We start from the raw sequence: 8,583 nt of genomic DNA on the forward strand, positions 1-8,583 counted from the left end.
ATTTATGTGCTCATTCAATAAACTTTTCTTTGTACTTTAATCCTTAAACTTGCTCCCCTGTTGCTAAAATGACTACATTTAAAAACATTAATTATTAACTATACTGTGCCCAGTAATAAAAAATGTCATTGGAATAATTGGTGGATGCCCCATAGGATACCAGGATTCATAGGTTTTATTTCTTCATTTATTTCTGTTTGGATTTGATTTGATTTTTCTAGGAGAGAATTGTGACTAAAAGTTGACATGGTCATATTAAGGAGAATAAGTTTATCTGCATTAACAAAAGCAGCACTCTCCCATTTATTCTCACCTCCAAGTTGTTGGAAGGATGTCCACAGCCTTGCCTTTAGAGAGTAGCATGCAAAATTCCAGTCTAGAAAACAACACAGGAAAACTTTGGCATTCCCAGATTTGAAATGAAATACAATTGAAACGATGGCAGCAAGAATACTTGGGGAGAAACAAGAGAATGTTATAATTGTCATAAACTGGAGTCCTCAGTTTATGGAGGTGTCTTTATCAGACACAAAAACCTTCTGTAAACTTAGAAAAATCTGCTGCTGAATTTAATGAGACTACAGTAATGTCATGTTTTCATAGAGTTTACTATATTATTGCTTATAAATTACTACCGAGTCTTCTGTCAGTCCTTAGTGTTAGTCACACCTCCTTGACCTCTGTGGTGGCAAATCACATCCTCCTGAATGATCTACTTTCACCCCTTGATTTACATAACCTAAACCTCCTAATTCTCATTCTCCCTTTCTTGTCTTTCTCAATTTGCATTATGGTATCCAGCTATGAAATTGCCTGTGGCTATCTGATTTGGATTTGCTGTTCAAGTACAATGGGGATGACCTACATTGTGTCCAGCCAGCAAATTTTTAGAGCCCTGGATAGGCTAAAAATCCCAGGGGGGAGCTACTCCATCAAACACATGACAGAGACAGGATGACATGGAACTGAGCCTTTAGCTGACCTGAGGAATACTTGGAAAGTGAACAAAAACACTTTTTGTCTGAACTCAAGAAAACTGATTTGAATCAAATAAACCAATAACTAATGAAAACTCAGTTTGAAGAGCTAACTATACTAATTATGAACCATAGAGGTAGATAAGAACCTAAAGGTTTTGTTACGAATAATATGCAAACCAATCCAGGAATTTGGGGATTTAATCTTGATAAAAAGAAGACTTATGGTATGGTACTTATCTCAGACATGGTAAATGAAATTCACAAAGCATGTAAAATTGAGACTCAAATCCACTTCTCATCACAATGATGATTAATGCATGAATACAATGTTCAGGACCCATGTTCTCCAGCTATTGACCAGATTGCTCTTGGGAAATGAGCCACCTCTTATCAGATAGAGTAAGCCAGTTCCTATATTGTAAGGGAGGCAAAATTAGAAAAGCATATATTATAATTCATTGGCAAACATTTGAGATATTCCTTTTTTTAAGAATTCAGCTAAAATGTTTTCATAAGTTATTATATTTATATATGTAAAAATGTGAAGTTTCAGTCTACTTCATAGTATTAATAATACTTAGAATAAGAATTCAATCTAAAATTTTGAAACTCTTTGCATCATAAATCTTTTGTCCATAACTCCTTTGTGTTTATGTTTTTTCCACCTACTGATTTATTAATGAAATGGGATTAAGTATTGGTGCTCTGTAGACTTTTAAATATCAGTTCATAGGATTTTACTAAAAGAAAGTTTCAATTCAAAACAGAAACCTGCTAAGATCTTAGGTTGGCCATTCTCTCAGGACAACACTGGATGAGCTTCAAAACTGTTCTTTAGTTCACTGCATCACAATTTATAGGATCCATAGTGTATCCTGTCCATGTTAGATGTTTTTTTAAAGAATGGATGGAGTTTTGGTAACATCTGTTTTTAGAGATAATTACTAAAATATATTCAAATCTTTATGATTCATAATATAAACCATAAGGCATACTTGCGATACAACATCCACTCTCATTTCAGAAGATAGTGTTTTCTTTTTTCTTTGAGCACAGTAAGGTACAACCCGTAAGGTTTCTTATTCAGGGGAGAAGGCCTTTTCATATAAATTATTGTCTAGTTCTATTTCCAACACCTGCCAAAATTTCCCTCCATATTTGAACAAAAAGATATACTCCATTTCATCCTCATTTATTCAATTATGAATGTGTTTGTCGCTTTTCTTTTTCTTTTTTATTAGATATTTTCTTCATGTACATTTCAAATGCTATCCCAAAAGTTCCCTATGCCCTCCCCTGCAGGTATCAAAAGTCATAAAGCTAATAAAGATATAAAACAGAAGTACTTACTTAATAAAATATTAGTTGAAAAAAATTCCTTCCAAATTCTAAATTAGCTTCTCTACTACCAACAAGAAAAAGGTACTAACATACTATATTAACATTTATTAGGCAATAGGATATTGGGTACAGTGATAAAGTAAATCTGATCTTATAAGTTATTTTTAAGAATAATGGTGTGCATGAGGCTTTATTTTACAAATGAAGGAATCAACACTCATAGACATTATGTAAGCTTTCAGCCTCTGCCCTCCAATGTCTAGCAAATGCCAATTTGACTCTATGCTCTACCTTGTAAAGCAGGAATGTACTACATCCTCTTCTGTTTCTTTGGTTCTGTTGCCTGTGAGGCATCAGAGGTTTCATCACTGTGAAATATGTAAACCCTCTTCTTCATTGCTTCTCCAGTTAGGAAGGTATCCTCATGTCATATGAGCAAGGTTTCAGCATCAGAACAGGCACATGCAATTGAAGGCTCTACACTACACAATTCCACTCTATTTTCAAACAATTATCAATATTCACTTTCCTGCATCTCTACTTCTGACAAAGTATTGGATCTCTTCCACCTGGAATAAAAACTCCATGAGAGAAGAATTACTCTTGTTGGTATTTTCCTCTACTGAATTTGCTAGACCCCAGATCATGGAGAGACACAGAGCAGGTACTCATTCTGAGATCTTTGAATGAGTGAACATATAAGTGAGTGTGTGGCATTGTCTTATACCATGATACAGTTATCTGGGTTTCATTAAGTTTTGATGTGCTGGTTGCAAGACCCCTTCTTCCTTCTAGCAGAATGATTGCATCCATTCTCACTGACAGCATGTTAGCATGTGTGCATGAAAAAAATATCTGATATTAGCTTGCCCTGTATTTAGCTACAATTTGAAATTATCAAGTTTATCTCTGGTAACTTAATATGTAAAGAGCAGACAGTTAGAGGAAGTGATTACTCAAGCTCCTGTCATAACAGAAAATAGCCACTTACTGGCATGAATCAGAAAGAAATTTAGCCTATCTTCCATCTGTGTTAAGTATTCTTTGCAATTAAACAAAGGCCAGTGGATTATAAAGCTTCAATTCTTTTAGTGCTGGAGTCTGTTTACTACTTATAAAGTTCTATGGAAATCCAGATATAGAATATATTCCCATAGGCTACAATGTGAGAAAGTGCAAGATGGATGGAGTTTAGAAGGCTCGTAGGAAAGAATCATCCAATCTGAGATGAGGGGTGTAAGGATGTAGTCAACAGTAAGAGCTTAAAAAATATCTGTCTTGCCTGCAAATCCATGGCAGACATGATCACTGATAAGGCTGAGGCACAGTGGGAATCTGATCCAGTCTGCTTGAATGAAAGATGAAACAAATGCAACCAAGTTTTTGAAGCTCCTACTGACATAATCCCTCTTGTGCATGATTTAGTGAATTTGGCCTCCCTGATATAGATTTGAAAAGAACAAAGTAACAGCCTGTGGATTGCAATGGGAAAATCAGCTTTATAGGTAGAAGTCTCAGAAGGAAAGTGTGGAGGGAAAGAGAAGCAGTGAACTGAACAGGACAGATCTGAATTCGTCTACTGTTCTTTGCTTTTGTTTCCCTGAGTATAATTTTGCTATGCATTTGTAGGGAGAAGATAGTGTGCTCATATGGAAATATAAGGTTGGGAATGGCTGTTATTAAATTATTATCATACATGAGGTTGATTTTCCCAATAATATTGTGAGAAATGTTATCTTTTGTTATATTTCTGGTGTATTGTTTTTGTTTGTTTGTATAGAAGGTTTATGCTTTTTTTTTTTCAATGTCATGGGAAAAAGTGAAGCAGGGTAGAGTCTATCGCTTGTTCAATTTCATCATAAGATGATGACAAGCTAACGGCTTTTTGAGTTGGTGCTCTAATAACTATTCAGTATGTAATCTATAAAGCTGTGAATCATTTTAAATGTTTGCATCCCATCTCTGAATCATCTTTCTCTTGCCTTCTCTCTTAACCTAGCACTTATTTGCATCCAACAGATAAGCTTGCATATGCACAGGTTCTATTTTCATTTTTTATTCTCTGATATTCTCCTTTATTTCCTCACTCTGGCTGTTTCTATATCTCTTAGCTCCTTGGGTTTTCAGGCACTTATTTTTTTCTACTAGAAGAAATTAATATCGAATACTTTTAAATAATCAAACATTGATGTGAATTTTAAATGTTTAAAAAATGAGTATTGCTGACTTAAGAAATCCAGTTCAAAAATGGAGAGAAAAAAAGGTTCTGAAAGGCATGGGTCCAACATTATATAGTTATAATGATGGTATTTTAGTATTATGTCATAATCAACAACTGGAAAAAGATATATAGAAACACATCCACAGGCAGACACTCCCAGACCTTTCACTATCTGAATAGAATGATGACAAGTGACGGGGCGTGATTATTCCCAGTGAAACCTGGCTGGAACTAAGAATACAATAGTGACTCAAAGGTAAACTGAAGTTTGCCTAAAATAACTCTTCATGTTATATTCGAATAAGTTTTTGCTTCTAAAGCCTGTGCTATAGTCACGAACTTCCTGAAGTTTTAATCATTCAGAATTACCTCAGCACTATATTTCTCCTATACTCTAAAAGTTCTTAATAAAGGAACACAACAATTCAAGTAGCACTGTAAATCAAAACAATCACAGCATTTATTTTTACTTTTGCTTCTCTCCCTTAACTTGGCAGCTGAGTTTCTCCTGGAGGGAATCCTCTGTGACTTTAAAATCCCATCATGAATTGGTACCAAGTCACAATCTCTAGATTCTAAAAAGGTACAGTTTGTAATTCTTGGTCCTTGAGAAAGAAAATTTACTTTTCAATTGTTAACTGCAAAGCAGACAATTTGGCATCCTCCTCTGCCCTTTCAATATATGCAGCTTTATGGTTCTTACTGGGAGAAACCAGAGGTAGCAGCTGCAAGAAACTTGCCTCTAATTCTTAGCCTCACTTCCACTCAATTGCCGCTTTTGAATGAAATTCATGCATATCCAAAGCAACGGTGCCTAAATTGTGTCTACAATGAATTGTGATATTACATGGATTCACAGATGTGACCAAAGTAATGCAGAATATGGTTTTTATGGTAAAGCAGAACAAATATCATTTAACAGATAGACATTTCCCACCCATTGAGATTGTCAATCTACAAAATCCATGCTTGAGAACCACACATAGATTCACAAAAATTATTGCAAAAAAATTGTGTAGAGTGGTTTACAAAATGTAGGTTTATGATTTCTGTGGGACTCCATCCATAGCTATTCTTGGCTTCAGGCAGCCTGTGGGCCATGTGTTAAACATCATTCATAGCAGAATCCACGATGCCTCCCTCTATCTATGACAATTTCCCTTTAATATGAACATCATTTCTTCTACCTCTGCCCATTTAACTGTCAAATTCCAGGCAACGTCTTTTGGGGGAATAGATTATCATGCCATTTTTAAGTCTTTTGTTTTCTCTTGCTATAGCATGCAGTATTGGGAATGAATCCTATTGGGAAGGTATTAGATGCCCAAGGAAAGAACAGAGTCTAGCTACAAATGGGAGGTGATGATACCAACAAGAACTTTGAGAACTGTTTTTATTCCATGAGCTGCTGTTTTCTTAAGTGCTTCAGATGTGGCCGAGAAAAGACAAACAATCTTCTGAAAATATTTCTACTGTAAGAGCCTTCTCCTCAGAACCTATAAAACATTCATAACACCGTCATTGTGCTGTAAATCCTTAGCAGTAGTTGATAACAGTGTATGAATTTTTAATGTAACATTTATAAATGGTTATTAAAACTATCCTGAAAGTAAAGTGTCAGTTTATTTTTAATTAACTGTTGGCTATTTAAGTTCCCAGATGGCCTGGGGAAAGACCAATAGGCCCACATGTCAATTATCTTTGCTTTTGCTCCTTGTAATCTTTGTTCGATATTATGAATAAGGTGAAGGAACCTGAGCTTGAAAGACATTGATAAACTCCAGTTGTAGTCTCAAGACAATTTTATTTCTTTAAAACATTTCTAGATCGTCTGTGAGCTACCATGCAGGACACTTAGATGACAATTGTTTCAGAGTTTCTATAACCCAAGCCAACTCCTTTGCCCTACTCCCAGCCAGAGAAAAGTATATGAAAAAAGACTGGTAGACAGTAGAAAGCAACATTTAAGGTCTAGGCTTATGTCTCAGGCTCAGTAGCACTATGTCTGACCTTGAGCAACTTCACTTTTCTGCAGTATATTGTTTTTAATTTATGAGGGCAAGTATAAAAAGAACTAGTCAGCTTCTGTCAATGCACTGTGAGCATCAAATTATTAGCAAAAACTTATTCGACTATAACATGAAGAGTTATTTTAGGCAAACTTCAGTTTACCTTTGAGTCACTATTGTATATATATATATATATATATATATATATATATATACAAATATATATAATATACGTGTAATATATTATATATACAAATATATATAATATACGTGTAATATATTATATATATACAAATATATATAATATATATGTGTAATATATTATATATATATATTAAAATAAGCTATTTTATCCCATATTATCTCCTGTCTTTTTCTTTTCAAATACTGATAACTATTTCCATTGTCTTGTTTTTTAGGCCTCCTCCAAATTCTGAGTTCTATGTTTCTTTCTTGTAGAATGCATAGAGCAAGGAAACCTATCTCATCTATATGTTTTACAGTTTTATTTTTTCCAAGGGCTGGGAAAAGGGTTTTTGTATTTGTTGTTTTTTGTTTGTTTGTTTGTTTGTTTGATTTCCATTCAAGGTAGAACTCACTTTTGAATTATGTCCTTGGAGAGCTTCTGATTGAACTTCCAGGAGCCAGTGGCTCACTGAACTTTACAGTTAGGAAAAATTCAGTTGTCACTAAGACAGTTTGGAATAGTTGGGTTCTCTGATTCTCCACATATACCACTGATTCCTATCAAGATGCTTGATGTCTGCTCTGCTGTTTCTCCAAGCTGTGACTCCTTCTCCTTCTGTTACTACAGGGACATGTTGAGAATATGAAAGTCTTGAAACAGGATACCTGTGGGCATATGTGTATGTGCACTTATGTGTACATATAAGTATTCACCTGTCTGGTGTTAAATGGGAAGATCTGTTAACTTACATTGGGAGATTTAAAATGAAACCCACTAGGTAGTCAGGTAAAGGCCTTGAAAAACCATTTCAGGCTCTCTAGACTTTGTCTTACATAGTTCCCTGTTTCCTTTCACACTGTTCTGCTAAGCCTGATGCCTTTTGAGAAGATCACAGTTGTTTTATGTTTCCTAAAACCTTCATTGAGGACCTTTTATGTTTGTATTGTTTTCATGTCATACTTGGATAATTTGCAATTAGTTTTCCACATTCCATTTAGGTATGGTCTTCTGGGATCCCTCTATGACGAAATAACCCCAATTGTCATTTTTATCACAGAATTTATTTACCAGATTGCATGCAATATTCTGATTAATTTTTGTATCCTCCAAACAGGTGAGCTACCCAAGAGCATATAAAATATGTGTCACTAGCCAATTATCACACCACTTGACAGAAATATCACTTGTGGAATAAAAGGTAAAGTCATACTAATGATTGTGAGTGATTTTTTCGACTCTGGTGGGTATAATTCAAAACAAAATGCTACATTATCTTTTGAGTTTTGTTTAGACTATTGACATACAGTGTATTTTATGGACACAAATGTGAGAGTTTTTTATTTTTGTTTGTTTCTTTGTTTTTGTTTGTTTGTTTTAGTTTAAACAATATGAAATTGAGGCCAAAATATCAAGTTGACAGAGAATTTTAATCCATCAATATGGATTCTCTAGCAAGGGATCACATCCAAAGACCTTGTAGGTCTGTATAATCTGGCTAGAATGCAAACACATGATTAATCTCCCTGGCTGGAGTACATACTTTTGTTCTCTCTTGGTAGAATACAGGCATGCCCTTAGTACATACCTTTAATTCCTAACAATGAAGGTAAGGTTAGTTTGCAGAAGTAAGCAATCATATGTGAAAGTGACATCTAATTGAGGGGCAAAGTAATGAAATTAGGGAGAGATTTGACAAAATGTGTTAGTCAGAGGGTTCAGGCAATTCAGTTCAGTTCAGTTCAGTTCAGTTCAGTTCAGTTCAGTTCAGTTCAGTGAGTATAGCTGAGAGAGAGAGAGAGAGAGAGACAGAGACAGAGAGACAGAGAGAGAGAGAGAGAGAGAGAG

This window comes from Mus caroli, chromosome 4 (genome assembly GCF_900094665.2).
Source record: "Mus caroli chromosome 4, CAROLI_EIJ_v1.1, whole genome shotgun sequence".
NCBI lineage: Eukaryota > Metazoa > Chordata > Mammalia > Rodentia > Muridae > Mus > Mus caroli.